A 14231-nucleotide genomic window follows, 5' to 3' on the forward strand; every position below is an offset into this window, starting at 1 on the left:
GCCTCTTCTCTGCCCCAGTTGACAAAGCTGGCTGCAGGACGCTGCTCGCTGGGCTCGTTGTGGCCTGGCTGGTGGTGACACCCTCGCAGCGCCAGCGAAGGGCTGTGCTCCGCTGAGCCCCGGTTCGCACTGCAGCAGCGCTTGCAGGTCAGGGCGTGCGGCAGGAGAAGGATTGGGGAGCTCAGGGATGCGTGCTGGGAAGCTGAAGGTTGTGAGTGCTCCGTCCCTGGCAGTGTTCAAGGCCAGGTTGGATGAAGCCTCGAGGGACCTGGTTTAGTGTGAGGTGTCCCTGCCCATGGCAGGGGGGTTGGAACTGGATGATCTTGAGGTCCTTTCCAGCCCAAACTGTTCTATGATTCTATGATTGTAAGCACAGGGCTCGAGCCGGAGAGGAGCCGACTCGGGGGACTCGGATGCCATTAACAGACGTTTATGGCTGCAGCCTCCTCCTCTCTCCAGCATCAAGGGAACTGCGTTTTCACTCCTCAGTGCCCCATACTTCACATGTGCTGTCAGCTGCGCATTTCCACCCAGAAAACAAGTAGGTGGAGGCGAAGCTGGAGATGACGGACGTGTTCCTGGGCTGGCTTCATCACTGGGGCATCTTCCTCCTCCTCCTTGGAGCTTCTCCAGCTTCCTCCTGCTGTAGGTGGAGGCAGGTTTGGCCTCCAAGGTCTCCGCTTTGTAAATCAGCAGTTGCTCAAAGACTGCCCTGAACAAGGCCAGAGCATGGGGCCGGTGCTGTAAGAAACAGCTCCATCGAGCTGGGAGGTGCGACGGTGCCTGATGCGCACGTCCTGGTGTGAATCAGGACGGGACCGGTTGGGATGGACCCCGCCACATCCCTCTCCCCAGCGCCTCTGGCTGCTGTCGGGTGCTGCTCTGCCCTCGTCGATCCCATTTAGCAGGGTTGGAAGTGGGTGACCCACCTGCGCGGGTGTTAATTGTGGCTCTGGCTGCTCCTGCTCCAATGACAGATAGGGGACAGCTCTGCCGGGTGACAATAATTGTTCTCCTAATTACAGCAATGACATTTACTGGGAAGCCACCGCAATCCCATTACCTCCTCATGCTAAATTCTGTGCCTTCACAAGCACATTCCCTGTCTCCTTCCCCCGGTACAAAGCTCTCTGGATACAGGCTTGGTTACTGCACCTGCAGCCACGCAGCACCATGCATAGCCCTGGGGGGCTCTGCAAGAGCCCCTCTTCATTTGGGTTTGGGGATGGGCTTTTTGGGGGGGTGGATATTGACATGTTTGGCATTTCCCATCCTGCATTTCTTAGCCTTTCACCTGGATGAGGAATGCTGGCACTGCCACCCCAGCATGAACCCATTGCATGAACCCATTGCCCCCCCAAGAACAGCAGCTAACATCCAAAGGGAGTTTGCCATCAATACTTCTCTTTCTGTGCTGCAGGTAACCCACTCGAGCCTGTGCATCCTCATTCTGCCTCCTAAACAAGCGGAAGGTGCTCGGGTAGGGTTAATTTTAAGACCCTAAATATTTTATAAGTGGTTGTAATGAGCCAACGCTCTGTTTTGTTTAGCTGTTCATGTGTCATTAAGTCAGGAAGCTGTGAACAAGATACTTTAATTTAATGTGCTGCCCTCAGAAATATCTTTTAATAAAGCACTATAGTTCTTCTCTGGAGAGCCTGAGTTTGGTTAAGCTGGGTAAATAACGATGATGCGATGTCTTTCAATAGCTGCTGCTTTAATCCGCTCCTATTTAGATGCTTCACACTGAACCAGCTCAAGCTAATTATTTAAAAGGGGGAAAACTCTAATTTTAGGACTGAGAAACCAGCTCAGAAACCCCTCGTTTTCGGGCTTGGAAACCTAAAGAAGGGTCGTGCACAGCATCAGAGCCGTGCCCCAAAGCTGGGCTTCCCTCCTAGGCCATCCCCTACCACCACAGTCACGGCCGAGGTGGCGTAAGGGAAGGGCTGAGGTTCAGGCTCAAAACCACTGCGGAGAAGCGAGTCTCCACATCGTGCCATTTGGAGGACTCAAAGAGGTTGGCGCACCTCCAAGGCAGAGAGGAGCAGAAGCAACATCATCCCTTTGAGTTATTGTCCTCCTTTTTATAGACAAATATAGGGAAAAAGGCATCTTTCTCTCTCCAGGATGACTGCAGGGAAGTGACCATCTATTATTCCTTATTTTTTATCTGAGAAACTGAGGCTCCCCTCTAAAACTGATGGAGGAATAAGGTCATTTGTCAACTCAAGTCATTCTCTTCCATACATAAAACCCAGGGCGAATACAGCTTTTGTAAAACCTAAATTGAAAGTAAATAGCAAGCGGGCAGTTCTTGGTGATAAAACCTCCCATTCTGTAGATTTCTGGTACAATATTTATTTTATCCTTTTTATAACTACAAGGGCTGTCTCTGTGTGTTATTAAAGTAATGCATTTGCTTAACCTGCACTTAAATTCCCTCCCAGCCTTCCTTGATTGTACATCTCACTGCTACATGTTCCCAGCCTGCTGGTCTCAGCTGGACAATTATATTAACTGCTCCTATTTGCAATTACTATGAATCATAAAGCAAGTCTGACTGGATTGTTTTTCTTTATTGAAAATGCTTAAACTTAATGCATTGCTAATGTCACAGCCATGGGGCTGCTCCTCAGCTCTTTGAGAAGAGCCTGGCTGCCTTCAGGTGCTGCTGATGGAGCGTTCTGGAGGAAGGTTGTAATTTCCTGCCCTCTGTCCATCTCTTCCCCACCAATGCACTGCAAGAAGACCCCAACATAAGTGATTCCATTGCTACCTCAATGAGACCAGGGGCTGGGAGGTGATAAAAGCCATTTAGCCTCATCCCAAAGTGCCCACAGGTGCTGGTGCTGAGCCGAAGGGCAGAGATTTAAGCCTGAGCTCATTGCCCATCCCTTCCCTGAGGCTGCCGGCCAGGTGCAACGTTGTGCTGCAGAGACCTTCTCCAAGGAAGATCAAGGAATGCCTGGGACAAGCACAATGTTCCAGGCCGGAGCGTGGGGAACAGGCCTGTTGCTTCCATTGCTTTTCCTGTGTGCCCCTAAACTCCATCAATCCCACTTGGAGTCCCTTGTCCCCGCTCCATCCTCATTTGGTAGGACAAAGTTTTGGAGGTCCCTGAAGCTCCTGGCTATCTCTGGTGTCTCTTGGCACAGAGGCAGGTGAGTACTGAGGGGATGATGGATTTTGTCCAGCAGGAATTGGATGATGTCCCACAAAGCACTCTCATTCCCGCAACTCATCTTGCAGCCTTTCAGCTGTACTTTGCTTATTAAGTCCAGCCAGGACAAGTTCCCCTTGTGCTGTGGGTCCGGAGCCCTTGATGTCCCTGGGTTGCACTGGGATGACTGGTAAGAAAATGAAGGTGACCTAAAGCCATGGAAAACTGGGGAGGAAAACAGGGATATTCTGGTTACGGCAGGGCAGGGAGAGCTGGAGAGTGGAGCTGGGTTGTGCCGGTGCCCATCATTGACAAGGAGCTGTGCTCGGAGAACAGGCTAAATGAGGTGACTGCATTTTGATTTCTTAATTAATATGTTTTAAATGTCACCGCAGGCTGGTTCGTGCCAGTCAGCCGAGGGAGCCAACGAACCGAGTACAGATGGGCCCGACCCAAACCCTGGCATCCCACAGCTTTGGGAAGGTTTGGACTTGCCTGGGGCCTGTGTCTAACTTACTGCCACCCCTTGTCTTTTTGACCCGTGGAGCCAAGCCCACGAGGCTGATGTTCCAGCTGTGCAAAAAACCTTTGCTTGCTTGGGATGCTCTTGGCACAGGGCTGGGAATCCAATGGCCCTGGGTGTGCTCGGAGGAGCAGGAGGGAAGCCCTGGGTCAGGCTGAAGAGCTTCAGAGCCCCTTTGTGGCCTGCAGAAGGCTTCGGGCTTTGTTTTTCTGCATTGAGGAGCTGCATTTCTGACTCTGTGTAGGACTTGCGAGCCTGAGGTGGACCCGTGCCAGCTCCGAGCATTGCCAGCGCAGTGGGTAGAGCCGCTCGCTCTGAGCTCACTCTTGCTTATGCCATAAACTGGGAGTAACTCCAAGGACGTGGGAGAGGTTGGGCAGTGGAGAGCTGGTCCAGGATGAAGCGAGGCTGGTTAAAGCAAAAGCAAATCCAATTTCCCTTCTTAGCCCTGAAACAGGGATGTGTGGAGTTAAGTTTGGATTCGGCTCCGTGTTTTGGTTCAGCTCAAGCCGCTCCCTCCGCTTTAGTCTCGGTACCATCAAAGCCTCCTTAATAAGATTTGTATCTCCGCCTCATTCTTTTTCAGCCTGTTGTTAATGCAGCCAAAATGGCAACGTCTCCATCCCATAATAGTTGTGTTTTTAGAGAATGATATGCTTTTTTTTTTTTTCTCTGTTTGTTTTTTAAATCACTTTTCAGGTTGAGGCAGAGCAAGATAACAGTATAGATGAAATCAATAGCACACAGAACTGATAGAAAATTACCCAGGCTTAATAAACTTCACGCATGGCTTCCTATTGCAGCTGTATATCAAAAAGAAAACAAATATAGATGCTGTTCTGGAGAGCTGGTGAGGAGAAGTCAGTGCTGTTAGAAATGAGATGGTTATTAAAAGGGTTACAGATGAGGCAGCTTTTATCTTATTCAGGTGGGTTTGTTCCCTCCTATGCTCTTAGTACATTCCCAATGGCTGTGGGTTGTGTCTAGATCTCTTCTTTCTTCAGAAAGACCTGCAAGGAATTGCCGGGTTTCTGATCGCTCTTTCCTCCCTTCATGGCCGGGCTCTGCTGAGGTTAATGTCAATACTCACCCCAAAATCTGAGCAGCCGACTCCTTTCAGCAGCCGCAGCATCCTCCGGGAGGGTGACAACCACTGAATTAGGTCCCTCACCCCCTTCCCCAGGGAAACGGGAGGGATCAACATGGCAAAGCAATTAAAATAATCATCCCAGACCAGCAGCAAAGGAAAAGACATAAAAAGTGGGACTAATTTTATGGCAAGAAATGCGTCTGGAAACCCAGGAGCAATCAGACCACAAAGGCAATCGCAGCGGTTTCAAGACCTGGTGAAACTTATTTGCTTCTTCCTTTTCCTTGGAGGCTTTTGGGGGAAAGGGGGGTCCTTCTTTTCCCCCCAGTGCTGACACAAGGAATTCCCTTTTTTACCTCCAGATCTTAACCCTGTGCTTCTGGTTAACCTTTTGGAGGGATAAAAGGAGAAATGGGAGCTTCTCCGCACAGTGGAGCTGCAGGAGCCATCCCTTAGAGCATGGACCAGCTTGTGAGGGTTTTGATCGCCTGCTCCTCCCAGCAGCTTCCCAGGCAGAGATTTTAGGTGGATCTTCTCTTCACAAGGAGGGATCATGGGGATCAGAGGGAAGGGTGATGGGGGAAGAAACCCTCTGGCTCCCGGATCATGGGTATATATTGGTTTTGGGAGCCAAGACATTGGGCTGAAGTTGAGGACATCTGGATTTAAACCTTGATGGTGCCCCAAGATGTCTGTGGGCCATCAGGAAGTCCTTTGGTGCAGCCAGAGGAAAGGTTTTTTTCCACGTGGAAAGCACTGGTCTCGGCCTGGAAGCTGTGTCCTTGAGCGTCCCATCACCTATTTTAGGCATCGCGTTGCCAAAGTGACAGCACCTAAAGTGCATCTCTGGATCTCACCTTAAATCCTGGAAAGCTCAATAAGTGCTCACATGTTATGATGATGAGTTGCCTATAACTCTCGCTAAATACGTATCTATATATATCTCCATATTCACTTAAAGGATGAAGCCATCTGACTTGAATATTTATTGCTGTGTTATTTATGCTGTGTGTTCCCATAGCGCTGGAGCAGGACCCTGAGCCCAGCCGTTGGGTTTCATGGTCATTAGGGGAATGTGAAGTCCTCAGTTCTCTTCCATAGCCTGTGACTGACTTGTGGGAGCCTCCAAGTGATTTAGTCTGGCCCCAAATTTCCCTCTATAGCTGGGTTAAATGGGGCCATTTCAATGCATCTCGCAGACAAGGAGATGGAGTGCTCCGGCTCGCAGTGAGGTCAGTAGGGGAAATTGGGGAAAACCTGATTTCCATGTGTTCTAGTGGCTTGGTGAGATTAATTCTTTTAGGGCTGCAACTTAATTCAGCTTGAAAAGTCCCTTGGAAAAACTTGAAAATACGCTGAGCTTTGCCCTTGTCCTCTGCAAAAGGGGTTGAGCCACGTGGAGCAGGAAGACCTGGCTGGTGACATCCATAGGGCCCCCATGATGCTGCTTTATTACCCTGATAAGGTCCATTTCCATCTCAGTCAGCAAATTGCAGTGACTCTTAATGGCAAAGAGGCAACATGAAATCACCTTGTTTATTACTGCTGAAACCTGCCCTCTGCAGCACAAAGCTGATGTACTGATGTTGGCGGTTGTCCTGCCCAGTACCTCTCCCTGCTACTAAAGATGCTGAGGTTGGAAATGAAACCCCAGTTAAGAAAGCTGGTGATGCTGTAGGAGACGCTCTTCTGGGTGGGCACACAATGGGGGGTGCCCCTGTTTCAGAGTCATCCATGAGGAATTCTGAGATATTTTGCAAAGGAAACAATTCCCCCAGATTTAGAGCTGGGAGCTGAGGTCCAAACTTGTGCCCGGCCAATGAAGAACCTGCTCCGTTTCTTGATGCCCAACCTAAATTTGTCTGAATCTCTCCTGATTTCTCTGGGTAATTTACTAGTTCGTAACTAGAGGGAAATTAGGTTTTGAAGAGCCCATAGCCTGAGATTTATTCTGTTCCTGTTCCCTTTGAATCGGGAACCATCAATAGTCATGGCGTGTCACAGGGTATCTAAATTACAATGCACCATTTCAGCTGCCTAATTGGATGAATGAATGAATTTTAGAGGAAATTAATGAATGGTGAAGAGCTCATTTTTCCCTTTTCCCCTCCCTGTGCAAATTTCTGGCGATGTAAATCAATTGCCTGCGCTTGAAATTCATGAAGCGTTGAGGGGATCCCCACAGCTTTCCCAGCTCCCTCGTGGCTGCCTTGGGAGCTGATGGAGAAACAGAGCCAGCCAAAAATGTTGATTTGCTGGAATGGTTTTGCAAGTGGTTCTTTATGGGCGTTTTCCTGCTGTTTCCAGCCCAGAGGAATGGGGTCTATCACTTCCCCCAGGACCCACATTGGCTCAAGGATGGGAGGGATGGTGGGATGCATCGAGGTCTTGTGCTCAGGCAATTGCTTTGGGCTTTTAGTTGGTATCAAGTATATAAAGGAATATGTATAATATATGTGAGATGTACATGCATAAATGAAGTAATATGCCGGGTATATAAAGTAATTGAATGTAAATATAGCTCTATCAGAGTGTATATACACTTTATCTCTATACAAGTATATAGCTTTATATGTAAGTATTAAAGTAAATATATATAGTGTGGATTGGATCTAGATGATCTTTGAGATCCCCTCCAACCCAACCCATTCTATGACTCTATATGTGTATAAAGAAATAGGTTTATAAGAAGGTCTACAGGGTTTACTCCATCCATGGAGGGTTCATGTCCTGTTGCTTTAGGGCTGCTGACCTGCCCTGGGGTTTATTTAACTGCTGGGGGAGAGCAGGGGGGTTCTGGAGGATGCTCAGTGCTGCTGCAGTGGGACATGGATTATATTGGGCATGTTTTGTCCTTCGTTTGCTTGATGCTCTCTCCTGGAGAGAGGGAGATGGTCTGGTGGGAGGGAAGGGGAAAATGGGGTGGGAATGGGGAAAAGAGAGTAGGTACGGATGGTGCCAGGGAGAGCGGTGCGGGAAGCTGACCCATTTAGTCATATATGTATTTATACGCAGGGCCAAGTGTACTTATTTCCTCTTGGATTTAAGGAAGGAAAGTAAAACGGGACCCAAATAACTGACCTGGTTTAAACCACTTTGCAGGATTTCACAGAAAAAAAGAGGAGTCCCTCTGGATTTAAGAAACTTCAGCTGAAGTTTCGCCACTTGCAGCACATTTGCATCTCACCAGGTAACTTCATTTGGTTTCCTTAATGAAGGCGGCGCAGCGGGGTTAATTCTGCTTTCTATGTAGAGAGATTAAGTAGTAGTTGGGTAAAACACTTCATCACTGAAGTGATTTTCAGGATGTACTCACTCTGAAGGCACAGATGTAATACCTGCTTTTAAATTCAATTAGCTCTGACTCAGTTGTGTTGCCTGAATACATTACCGCAGCTTGAGACGGTGTTATTCTTTAAAGCTAAAAAAAAGGAGGAGGAACAAAAACTATGAAATAAATAAATAACTTATTTGGAGATTTCCCTAAGTGTGTTTTAATTCCCTCAATATGTCATGCGTCTTAACAGCTCCTGACACTCCCAGGGCTTCCCCTTTCCCTGGCAGCAATTCCCTGCGCCGGCACGCAGCCATGCGGGGCTCCAGGGTCCCAAGGAGGGGATGGATGCAGTGATGCTCAGATCCCTATTTCACAGCTTCTTTTATCCCTCTTTTACGGCCCCCTCGTGCTGTGCAAGCTCAGGTGTTTGGGGGTTTCCTTCCATGCTTGTTGCTGACCGGCCACGTGCCCCAGAGCAGGCTCCTGCCTATCCCATTACCTGTTTATTGCAGTTTTATGGGGCATCAGAGGGAAAGGCAAAATTGATGCTTGTGTAAACCCACTTGGAGATCCAAGGATGAAAGACGCCATAAAAATGCAATTTAATTTCTAATTAGAGACAACTCTGAAAGACAACGAGGCTCCTGTTGGATGGGATATTCCTGTTTAATGAAACCTGGGGCCGTGACGGTGCGCTTCCACGCAGTGATGGGCAGGAACCTCCTGGAGATGACGCCCATCCACCAAAGCACTGCACTACTGGTTGGGACTGGGAGCACTGGGCTGTGGCAGCCTGGAGGGGTGTGTGGGGAAGGGATTTGTGCAGGGGGTGGGAAATAAGGGCTGAACTCCATGCTTTCCTGCAAAGCAAGGAGGAGATAGCTGGGGAGTCCGCATCTCCGTTTGGGATGGGAATAGACGGAGCCATCCTATTTCTCGGGATTGCTGGAAATAGAGGGGGGAAAAAAACCCCAAATCATAGCAATTTATGAATTAAAGTGTATTTGAAGGCTATTCAAGCAATCCTGAACGCCTGGCTTTTGTTGGCTTTTCCCAACGCATCCCTTCATTGTTTGCCTGTTTCTCTCGGCCATAAACCATCTGTTTCACTTCTGAAGTGCACACATTCATGTTCACGCTCCAGGTCTCCAGTCCCAAATACTTCTCCAGGGATTTGAATGCTTTTGGGAATCCTCTATTCTCCTCTTCCTTCTTCTTCCATCTGCCTGTGGATGGGATCCACCATGGATGGGCTGCTCTGTGCACAGTGGGTTTGGCTCTCATGGGCAGGAAGTTACTACCCACCCTCATAAAACAAGATCTCAGCATCCCTGTGGGGCTGAGACCCCCAACTCCACAGAGGGAGGCAGGGTAGAAGAAAAGAGAAGCAAAAGCTTCTTTGATTGTTGGGAACTCAAGGCATGGAGAGATTGCATGACCTCCCCAAGCTCATAGAGAGAAACTTCAGCAGAAACAGTTGGATCCTCATCTGAATTTGTTCTCCCAGGCAGGCTGGGTTTCTTCTCATAGTTCCACCCTGATGAAGCGAGGATAAAACTCCCGGTCCATCCTGATGGAGGGAGACACAGTCGGGCTTTTTGATACCACTTCCTCCCATCATCGCTTAATTTCTCCGAGCTCTTTTCTGCCACAGACAGCGGGGTCCCTGGCTGCCATGTCTTGGCTGGAGGAACTCTGATTAAAACTGTCTTAATAGCACGTTGGTTTTGAAAGCCTCGTGGGCTCCGCACGCTGCGGAGCGGATCAGAGCAAGGGCAGGGCTTCCTGCAGAGAGAAAGGGTGTGCGGAGGCTGGCGAGAGGCGCTCGGTAAATCCAGCCAGAAGTGCTGCTTCTCCTAATGAGTCTCCCCGGGTTTCCTGGCTCTCAGAATCCTCCAGCACTAAAGACGGAGTGAGAGGCCCCGGTAGCGGTGCTTGTCCTAGCAGCAGGCGCGTTGGCTCGTTGATTTAATGCAGCTTTGCTCCACGGATTCCTTTATTCGTAGCTGGTGAGGGTCAAGCGAGAGGCAGCAAAGCCAAACTGGTTGGGAGAGGTTGGTCAGGGAAGTGTGGGGCAGTGATGGATGGAGCTGGTGATGGCCAGGAGGGACCAGGAGCCACAGGTAGCTCCGTCAGCCCCACCTGAGGTAATAAACCCCATCTGCAAGGACACAGCCATGGGGCTCAGCTGCTGCTGTGTCTTTACCCATGGGGCCCCCCCTGCTCATCGAAGGGGTCACATCTGCCATGGGGGCAGCTTCAGGCACTGGCTGCACTCAACAGCCACTGCTTGGAGCTGCATGAAGGGCTCAAAGACAAACACGTCCCCTTTTTCTGCCGGAGCCTGTGGCGGGGGGGATGCAGGGGGTGGTTTCAGCTCTGGGGTTTATTCCCCATCCTTTTCAGTTGCTTTCTTGCTCCTTGGGGATCCCCTGGGGCTGCCTGGCTTGGTGCTCACCAGATGCTTCTATTGCAGCACCCACTTGTCCATGGCTGCGGATTTTGGCTGGGCCAGGCTTGGTGGGACGCAAGGACATGCCCTGAGCTGTGGTTGTGCAAGCAGAGACTTGGCCCCTTCCCAGCACTGGTTTAACTGGGGGGAGAGTGGGTTGACTCATTGGCTGCTGCAGGGGGCATTTGCTGGGAAGCAGCAGCTTTCTCCGCTGTGGAGAATCTGATTAAGCTCTTATTAAATTCATTTCTGTTTGGTTTTTTTCCCTGTCCCTAACTTGCTTTTAGAGCCTTGGGCTGGAATTTTCCTCTAACGGTGGTTGCTTTGGTCCTGGCAGAGGCACCCTTTGGCTTTGGGTCTTGGGGAGGGATGTGTGTGCTCAGCACTGGGTATATGGACTTGGCTGCCCCATCCCCAGCAGGCACTGGAGTCCCCAGCCTATGTGTGGAGTCTGCTGCTGCCAATGCAGGTGACCGTGGTTCTCCACACGTGGATGCTAGCTCAGGAAAGCCCTGGTCCCACTCTGCCCTTGCAGGAGGGTTTGCTCCCTGCCTGTGTCCAACTGGCTGGTTCTAAATGTTCATTTCTCACTTGAGCACCTCAAGCCCCCCGTTTCCAACACTGACAGCAGCAGAAATGTGTTAGGAGGAAGGAAAATGAGGTGGAGGGTGGCAAAATAAGTGCTCAGAGACAGCCCAGCAGGACCATGGGTTCTCTGGGCTCCCCCCTGTTCCGCATTACCTGTTCCCAACACTGCTGCAATAGTGGTGACTTTGAAAGGGGGACAACCCTGTCCCCAACCCACCCATCCCAAGGGCTGACTTGAGCCTCCTCCTCCAATTCTGTTCTCCCTCTGTTAATGCATTTGGGAGGGGAGGATCTGGGTCTGAGCCCGGCCGACTGGGACAGGGTGTCCCCAAAGCCTAATGAAAGCGCTCAGAGCCTGGCTGGGGCTTTGCAGGGAGAAATATTTGATTTATGATATGAGTCAATGATATTTCTCTGCCAAAACGCATAAGAGGTACAGGCTGATGAGTCAAAGGCAGCTCCATTTCCATAATGGATTTGTTGCCTGGAAAGGGGAGGCAGGGATGCCTGTATTAAGCAACCTGGACCCTGCAGGGATGGGATGGCAGGGAAGGCCTGAGAGAGAGATTATATATACATATATATATATATATATATATATACAAAATACATTTTAACCCAGCATCTGAAGTGGCGATGCAAACCCACACCTTTTCAGCTATAAGCCCAAGCCTTGGGTTTACCTACCCCTAATCCCCATGGACCCCTTTGCTGCCGCTCTGACACACAGCGTGGGAGTGCGGGATGTGTATCAAGGGCTGTGATTTCATCTCGCATGTCTAAAAGCGCAATGATTTTCCAGCAGTTCCATGCTTCCTGGGTCCTGTCTAATGATTTTCTTCGTAGCTGGCAGCGCTGTGATGGACCTGCCAGCTTTTGCTGTTGTATAAAGATTTCTTCTTCAAATGACAGGAAACGTGATTTCCCCCAATATTGATATTAATTCTATGCCATTATTTCTTTATTTCTGGGCTCTGAAAGCATGAAGATTTGTGTTTCGTAATCCACACAGGAAGGCTGAGTTGATAGATTGGTTGCAGATGAAGAAAAGCACGTGTGGCTCTTCCCCAGTGGGTTTAATTTTATCCATCTGCCTCAATCATGGTTGCAGATTAAGTCACAATATTCGGTGGAGTTGTGTTGGCATAACTTGGCTTTTTGTCTCCCCCCTTAAACATCGAAGCTGTTCCTGGTCTGGGGAGGGATCCAGCCCTCTGGTTCTTGCCTTTTCTTTTCTCTGCCTGCCCCGTGGGTCCCAGCTCAATTCAGAACCTTGCTTGAAACCAAATCCTGCACCAAACCCAAGCTTCTTTAATGCAAACCCCTTGGATTTCTGGGCCTGGGGCTTGGTCCAGCGCTGGGCTATAGGAGGGATAACTCTGCTCTTTCCACCAGCGCTGCGGATGCTGTCAAGCCGCTTGCTTCAGCGCAGGAAAACCCTGGAAATGGCAGCACGTACCCCCCCAAAATGGTTCCAACCTGTTTCCAATCCGGGCAGCCAGGGAGGGGCAGAGCCTCTTCTCTGGGCTACCACACATTGAGAGTTAACACCTGTGCAGAGCCAAGAGCCGCAGGTGGGACAGGATCTAGATCAGCAGCCTCCAGTCCCTAATTAAATCTTAATGAGCGGTGCTGGAGTCATTAGAGCCCATCCACGTCCCCAGCCGGGCACTGGGAGCTGTGGGAAGAGGTGAGCGAGGCAAAGCCGAATCCACCGTTAATTCCTTAACTCTGCGTGGCATTTCTGACCCTGCCCTGGTTTCATTTGCCTCCGGGATGATGCATTTCCCCATCCAGCCTTGGTGTCAGATCCTGCTGTGAGGAGCCCGGCTGATCCATGGCGCCGATGGGATGCATGGGCCAGGTTTGGCTTCTTTAAACAAACCCTCCTAATACATTTTTAAGCAAGACGAGGGGGGTTTTACTGCATTTCTGGCTTCGTTTCACTGCGCAGGTGGAGGAGCAGGGTCGCGCTCTGTGGTAAAGCACTGCTGTGGTCCTGCCAGCGAGGATGCAGCAAGGATGCCTCCGGCAGCTCGGCCCTCACCCCGTGCTGGAGCCATCCTCGAAGCCTGAGGTTTCATATGCTTTGAGAATGTTTGTTGCGATTAATTAGGGTAACTCTGAGAGCTCTTCACACAGAGACGGGCCCTTTTCTTCCCGAGCACATTCAATTTAGCTGCCATTCCATAGATTTCAGAGTCGCGTTTGCAGGATGCGGTGGTTTCCAGCGGAGGGGTTTTATTCTTGTGATTTATTCAGTTAGTGATCCTTAATCAGTGAACTAACTCGATTCTTAGGGCAAAAAGGAAACCAAGGGATGGAAACTGAGCCAGAAATCGGGAGCAAGCGCACAAACACAGGGGCACGAGTGTGGGGTTTGTGTCCTTTAGGCAGTGGTGGAGGGAGCTGTCTCACCCTGTAACCCAGCCAAGTGGCTGGAACCACAGCTGAGCAGGATCTGGCCTCTCCACTCCAGGCTGAATCCTCCTGGTGCGTTGCAGACGTTGTGCTTTCGAGCTGTCCCATCTGCAATAGAAACGTTTTTCCTCTTTGAGAACCAGAGCATGAAATAAATAAAACCCCATCTTTTACTTTTTCACCCAGTAAATACTGCTCCCCCCCTCCTTTCCCTTTAAAATGGCTTATTAACCAGCCCCGGGCTGGGATGGAGAGGAGATGTGCCCTGGTCCTCGCCTCGCTGTCCTCATGCCTCGTTGCTTGTAATAAATCACCCGCAGGCACAGCAAAGTGGGGGTTAACAACGCGTGACTCCATCCTCCATCTCCCTGTCCCAGGGCCTGGGGAGTGAGGAATGGCCACTGCTTGGCTGGGAAAGGAAGGATGGAAAGGGAAATAAAGGAGGCGGGTGGCTGGGTTTGGGGGGGAATCCTGCGGTTGGGATGCTCAGACGCTGTGGTTTGTCTCCTCGATGCTCTTTGCCGGCTCCTTTGGCAAGAAGTAAGGAAAAAAGCGGTGATTGAACAAATATCTCAGTGCCTGGGTTACGTGGAAAAGAAGCTAAAACAACAAGAGACAATTACAGAAGACAAACAGGGACATGGTTTTCCTAATGCAATTTCAGTCACTCGGAACGCTCCTCCTGGCCCACCGAAGGAAACTTTTACTTCTGTTTCA

At 50.1% G+C, this 14231-nt stretch overlaps 1 long non-coding RNA gene across 1 annotated transcript; it reads left to right on the top strand.

The window, feature by feature from the left end:
• Positions 1-2925: 2925 nt before the first annotated feature.
• Positions 2926-8824, top strand: LOC136024334 (uncharacterized). Its single transcript, XR_010616807.1, has 3 exons — positions 2926-3164; positions 7879-7966; positions 8671-8824. It is a non-coding gene; the product is annotated as an uncharacterized LOC136024334 (long non-coding RNA).
• Positions 8825-14231: the final 5407 nt, after the last annotated feature.

This window comes from Lathamus discolor, chromosome 21 (assembly GCF_037157495.1).
Source record: "Lathamus discolor isolate bLatDis1 chromosome 21, bLatDis1.hap1, whole genome shotgun sequence".
In the NCBI taxonomy this organism is placed as follows: domain Eukaryota; kingdom Metazoa; phylum Chordata; class Aves; order Psittaciformes; family Psittacidae; genus Lathamus; species Lathamus discolor.